Source organism: Quercus lobata, chromosome 4 (assembly GCF_001633185.2).
Source record: "Quercus lobata isolate SW786 chromosome 4, ValleyOak3.0 Primary Assembly, whole genome shotgun sequence".
NCBI classification, from domain to species: domain Eukaryota; kingdom Viridiplantae; phylum Streptophyta; class Magnoliopsida; order Fagales; family Fagaceae; genus Quercus; species Quercus lobata.
The window spans coordinates 91,634,626-91,641,381 of NC_044907.1; the positions used below are offsets into that span (position 1 = coordinate 91,634,626).

The 6,756-nt window shown below is 42.8% G+C and overlaps 1 long non-coding RNA gene across 1 annotated transcript; it reads right to left on the reverse strand.

Annotated features, from left to right (window-relative positions):
• Positions 1-1,009: 1,009 nt before the first annotated feature.
• On the reverse strand, positions 1,010-1,209 carry LOC115984413. Its single transcript, XR_004090538.1, has 2 exons — positions 1,165-1,209; positions 1,010-1,085 (listed from the first exon to the last, which is right to left on the reverse strand). It is a non-coding gene; the product is annotated as an uncharacterized LOC115984413 (long non-coding RNA).
• Positions 1,210-6,756: the final 5,547 nt, after the last annotated feature.

The window sequence follows — 6,756 nt, forward strand, 5'->3', positions numbered from 1 at the left end:
CATGTCCATAAAATGGACGGATCACCAAGACGGTGATGATTATACAAGTCCATAATTTAGACGGTATCAGTTACAAAGCGAACGGATCACCGTAATTAAACACCCATAAATTAGAGATATTTACGCCACTAAGTGGACGGATCACCTAAAACGGTGAATAATTCTACATGTCCGTAAAGTGGACGGACCAACAAAACGGTTAGTAATACTACGTGTTTGTAAAGTGGACGGCATAGCAAAAACGGTGAATAAATTACGTACATACATAAAGCGGACGGCTCTAAAACAACCACGAGGTGGACGGACAACATGACGATATAAGTCAGCTTCAATAGTTTAGCTTATAAGTGGACGGATCAACAGACTAGCTTATGCAAATTAAAATTCAAAATGAAAGTAGACGGAGAAAATCCTTAACGGATACAGATCACGAAGAGACAATGAATGAAAAGCATTGTTCAGTACAAAATGAAACTTCAAACAAACCGTCTACAAATTATTAACAGTACATAAAAAGGGAGACGGATCCTCATCAACAATTATATGGGTTACTCTGCTTTATTGGGGTCGGCAACAGCGACCTCATTCGGCATAGCGGACTCTCCGTCACCCTGAGCTGCCTCTTCACCAAAGAGGTCCTCCGTATTTTCGGAGGCGACGGGCAGAGCAGACGTCTGACCTTGATCAGTTAGTGTTATCATGGACAAGTCCAGATCTGGGTAGGCTTTTTTCACCTGACGGAGAGAATCGTCGAAGCCTTGAAGGAACGATCCTCCCAGCTCCTTCAACAAAGACTCGGAGTCGCGATATTCGCTGACGGCGTCATCCCGTGCATGACGGAGCTTTTTCTTCAGATCCTTCAACTCGTTTGCTTTAACCTTCAAGGCCTTCCCAGCCTCCTCCGTCTTCTGTTCAAGTTCTTTTCTCGTCTTCTCAGAGAGTTCGAACTTCTGCTCCATCGTGGCCTTCCACTTGTGCAGCTGGCTAAGCTCCTCTTCCGTCTGCCCAAGTTTTGACCGTACCCGTTCCAGAGCCGCTTCACGGTTGAGGCAACGGTCCATCAAGCCCTTCATCATAACCAAGGACTGAAATAGACAAAATTAGAAGTGTCAAAAATGAAACTAGGGAGTGGACGGACATAAACTGAAGGATAAGGAAAGTTACCTGTCCGACGGCAAATAACCCCGTCTCCCCCATCGCCTCCGTCGAGTGATTCCCCAGATCCTCATAATCCTCTGCAGAAAGTATGGACGTAAGCTTCTCCAAAGCGAACTTCGAGTCGTCACGGAGAAGGGGAGGGGGCTTCTCCTCGCTGACGGGTGGAGCATGCATTAGGCCCTTACCGGCCCCGTGTTTAACTTGGGTGACGGCCTTAGGGCCCTCAGCCATCAAGCCCACTACGGGCTCCATTGACACCTTTGGCTGCTTGAGTGGACGGTCGGACTTTGGTGGCTGCTTCCTCTTACCCGATGACCCCGGCACACTGGGAACAACGATCTCACCCGTCTTCTTTTGCTCGACGGCTAGAGATTTTATCATGGCCCTTCTCTTGGCGTCGTCCATTTCTGCAATACAGGACGGATGATGATATTTTCTCAAAAATAAAATTTCAATTTCAAGGGTAAAAGTAGACGGACTCACGTTTGTGTATTCTTTCGTCGTATGCAATGGCCTCACGGGTAGGTTCTGGACCGTCACAATACCAGTGTATTGTCTTTGGATTCACTAACTTAGCCCAGGTCCTTTCCTCCGGCCTAGTTTTTCTGCAAATCTCTTCAAGGAAACTAAATTCCTCGAGGCTAACCTGCGGACGCTGTCTACCTGCAAAGACAGACGGTCAAAATACGCACATAAAAGTGTACGGATATGTAAAAAAGGACAAGTAAGACGGATGTATACGTAATTGGTTTATTATTCCCCAAGTTGTATCGACGGGCATGTACTCCGTCTCTCCTGGACGGTTCATCCATCTGTCACCCTCCAGGAAGAAGTAGCAACTCTTCCAGTCTCTATTTGAGTCTGGGGTCTCAAAGATAATCTTCAACAGGGGACTTCGACTAGCAAAACGGTACAACCCCCTTGATCTGTCAATCTCATCTGGACGGTAACTGTGAAGAAATTCACGGACCGTCAATCTCCTTTCTCCGTCTGACCATGCACCATAAAGAATCTCCATTGCTATGAAGACCCTCCAGGCGTTCGGAGAAATCTGGGTGACAGACAGTCCCAGGTAATGCAAGAGTTCTCTATGGAGTGTAGAGAGCGGGAACCGAAGTCCAGCCTTCAACACCTGCTCGTACACTCCAACGCCTTCTACCCCGTCATAATAACATTTCTCCGACACGTAGGGGAGACGGATTGGAATGTAATCTGGTATCTGAAAATTGGTTCTAAAGGTACTGAAATGTCTCTCCCGGATGACGGACGTGAACCTATGCACTGTCCACTCTGGTAACATGATGAACTGCCTTAGTCCATCAGCACCCACAACGGACTCCAGTGCTTTGTTCCCGTCGTCAGCAGGACCCCCTATTTCAATTATCTCCACATCCTCACTTGTTGAGGACGAAGAGGATGCAGACGGACTCCTATCTTCGCCTGGACTATCTTGGTCTTTATGACCGGACGGGTATACACTCTCGTATTCCGTCCCGTCACGAACCACCGATTGGTTACTTGACGCACTAGACATTTCCTACAATTAATGATGAAACCTAAGACTTGACGGGTTTAAAAAACATTGACGGGTATAGTAAGCCTAACAACAATGCTTGGACGAAAAAGTAACTTGAATGTGAAATTGAAGTAAATACTTACCACACCTGGCGTAGAACGGGTGACGGTTGTGGTAATTGGTGATTACCAGTACTCGACGGATTGCTCTGACAAGGTTGACGGTTCTCTCTGACAGACGTTTTCTGTTTGGAAATGCGAAAATGAGAGATTGAGACGCCTCATATATATATAGGAGATGCACGGAAGACGAAGCGACGCTTCGATCCTATACAACGGCCATTCAGAGATTGACACGTGGCATGCTAATAAATGCTGACAACCTGTCTGCTCGCATCAACAGTTTGTAACCGTCGACTCAATTAAACCGTCTGAAATTGCAAGATACCCGTCATCATGTCTGACGGTTAAATCCATATGAAACCGTCATCCCATCTGACGGTTAAATACATCTGGAACCGTCGTCCTATCTGACGGTTGAATCCGTCAAACAGTTTAAACCTTCTGTTTCGCGGATCCCATTCCGTCATCAAAATACCCGTCACGCCCATACATTAGAATCGTCACCCCATTGGTCCTTTGACCTAAAAGCAGACGGACCATTGGGGTGAAGGGGGCAACTGAAGATAGTAAAATTTAGTCTGATGGGCCTATCTTAATGGGCCTGACGGATGGGTACTGTTTGGTCTTTGTAAAGATGGGCCCACGCGCTCTGAAGGCCCATCGCAGACAGACATGGTAAGGGCCCATGATCCGAAATCTCTATTTGCCTAGAAAAGCCCTAAGATTCAATAAGGGAAATTGTATCAGAGTCCCACATTGGAAAGATCTGGAGGTTAAGAAGAAAAGCAACTCTCTACCACTATAAAAGGAGTAATATTCACGCAAATCAAGGTAAGATGATTTGACCCTCTCTAACGCCTCAAAATAACTCAAGGGACGAATTCTAACTTGACCTTCGGAGGGCTTTTGGCCGGCACCACACCGGTGCTCTCTAAGGATTTTTCTTCCGTTCGTTCTTGTTGTGCAGGTTCGTTGACTCGCGAGTACGGTGTGACTTATTGGTGACAATTCTCAACGTCATCAGTTAGTTTGGTTAGTTTCGTCAGACACGTGTAAGAGTTTGTTAAGTTTGTTGAGTCCTGTTCACACATGCATCTACCTGTTAAGTTAGTTATAGAATAGAGTCCATATATATATTTGTACAGCTATTGATTCAATGAATGAGATGATCATTTTTCAGCTTTCATCAAAATCAATTTTCTAATATGCTATCAGAGCAAACTCCTAGACAGTTCTAAACACTTCTATTTCTAGGGTTCATCAGATGAAATTTGGGAATTTCTCAAATTTCTCATCTACCATTGTTACTTTCTTCAAGCTTTTTCCTATCCACGATTATTACTTTCTTCAAGCTTTTCTTTTTCTTCAATGGCAAACACAACAGCAACTAATGCTTCCACCACTGAATCTTCATCTTCTTTGCAAGATTCATATAATCTCAATGACCCTTTGTTTTTGCATCCTGGAGAGAATCTAGGAGCTGTTCTCACTTCTCAACCATTGTTTGGAGGAGAGAATTACCCTGCTTGGGCAAGATCAGTGAGAAAATCATTGATTGACAAGAACAAGCTTGGTTTCATAGATGGTTCTTTAACCATTTCTTCTCCATTGGTGAATTCACCAACTGTTGCTCAAGCTTGGATTTGTGCTGACAATATGGTTGGCACTTGGATCATCAATTCAGTCTCACCAAAGCTCCAAGCTAGTATCATATACAGAGACACTGCACTTCACTTCACTTAAGATTTGGACTGATCTCAGGGACACGTTTAGTCAAGGAAATGGCACTAAGGTCTTCAACATCCAGAAGCAAATTGTTGAGATTCATCAGGGGGAGCAATCTCTCACTGACTATTTCACTCAGCTCAAAGTCTCGTGGGATCAACTTCAAAATCTTAGTCCATTTCCCCAATGCACCTATGGACAATGTGTGTGTAGTATTAATCAGAGGTTAAAGAGTCTTCAAGCTAAAGAGTCCACAATGAAATTCCTTATTGGAGTGAATGATTCCTTTTCCCAAGTCAGAACACAGATCTTGTTTATGGATCCATTGCCTTCTGTCAACAAGGCTTACTCTTTGTTCATCCAAGAAGAGATGCAAAGGTCTGTGCATAATACTGTTAGGGTTGAATCCACTGCCTTAGCTACCAAGAACTCAGGAAACAACTTCAAAGGCAAAGAAAGGCCTTTATGTACTCACTGTGGAAAGCTAGGCCATACTGTGGACAAATGTGCAGGGGAAATTGCCATGTAAAATAGAAATCTACAATCTTAGCATTACCAGACTGTGGCGGCGACCACAGCAATGCTGGTGGTTGTTCAATGAAAGAGGAGTTGTCATATCTTAGATTGCAACTTGGGTTAACGATGCGAAACGCTATCTTCATTTGGCAACAGACAAGGACTTTGGCCACCAAGTTTTTTAAGCATGGCCAGTGGCGGAGCCACACACAAAGGTGGGGGGGCCTTGGCCCCCCCCCACCCCCCAAATTTTAAAAAATTAATTTATAGTATGTATATTATTTACATTTTAAAAAATGTAGCATGTAAAAATTAAAGTTGACCCCCTCAAATTTTGAGTTATTTCAATGGTGCTCTTAAAAGGAAGAGAAATTATATTCAAATCATATAATTTAAGAGGTTTAACAAATTAAACTATGTAGAAAATGATAAATTTTTGTACATGTCTAATAGAAGAAATACATGACTTTTTTATATACTCATTAAAATTTAGAAAATGATAAATTCTCTTAGTAAATTAATTTATATACATGTGTGTAGATGTTTGTCTTAACTAATATATTAGCATCACAACTTGGCCCCTCTAAACCAAAATTTCTGGCTCCGCCCCTAATTGTGGCATTCAGTACGATCGATATCTCTTGTACTCTGCACCAACCCATACCTAAAACCATTACCCACTGGCCGATTATCTGCCTTGAACAACATTTGTTTTCGTAAAGCATCATCTACTAGACTGTTCACTAGTGCAATAACTTGGAAACCAGTTTCTTCAGGTGAAGTTATATTCTGGTCATTCCATATTAAAATCTCTGGTTCTGTTGTTGCCTTAACATGCATTCCTTGCACCATATGATGGCACTTTTAGTTGCTGGACACTGAGTTGTGATATGATGCCTCGCATGGTAAACACAGGTTTGGCAGCTACTAGTAGAAACATCACCTCGGCAGAGAAAGAGGAGGTAGATGCTACAATTATTAGCGGTTTTGTGGTCATAGCTGTGGCCTTGGACAGTTCTGGAGTATAAAAAATCCAAGAGAGCTGTTACGTTGGATTTGTAATAGGGGTTGTCGGTTACATTATAACTTCCAGGACAAAAGACAAAACATGGCTCTAGCTGGGAATTAATGGAGCCAGTGAGCACAAACACTGCCAATGATAGTAAAAGAAAGGCTCCGAAGTTGTGGAGAGAAAACATTATCCTTCAACAGAGAAATTCATTCATGAGCACTTGTTTATTGCAGATTATATATATCCATAAGAAAATTATTTAAAACATACCAGCCTACCAGGAATTAACCTTTGGCTACTAGAATATATATTAGGCTTGATGAGGTTGATGAATTTCTCTCCCTGACTGATCAGAATATGAACAAGCTGTTAATTCTGAACTTGGAAATTAAAAATTCAAAGATGCAAGGTTAGTTCTGGGGGGGCTGAGTTTACCAAGTCTATTGGCAAACAATGACAAAGGTTGCAACCATGCTCAGTTGCTCTCCTCATCTACAGAAAAACATTGGTCATCAAGTGAAGCGCCTGCGAGAAAACAAATTTAATTTAGTTCTTTTTTTTTTTTTTTTTGGTTAGACAAAAATAGAGGGGAATTCAGAACCTAGGCGAGTAAGGCGAAGTGCCTGAACCTTACCAACTAAACCATCACCGTTCGCAATTTAATTTAGTTTGTGTTTGGTATATAAGGTATCAATGCTGGCTCCCCC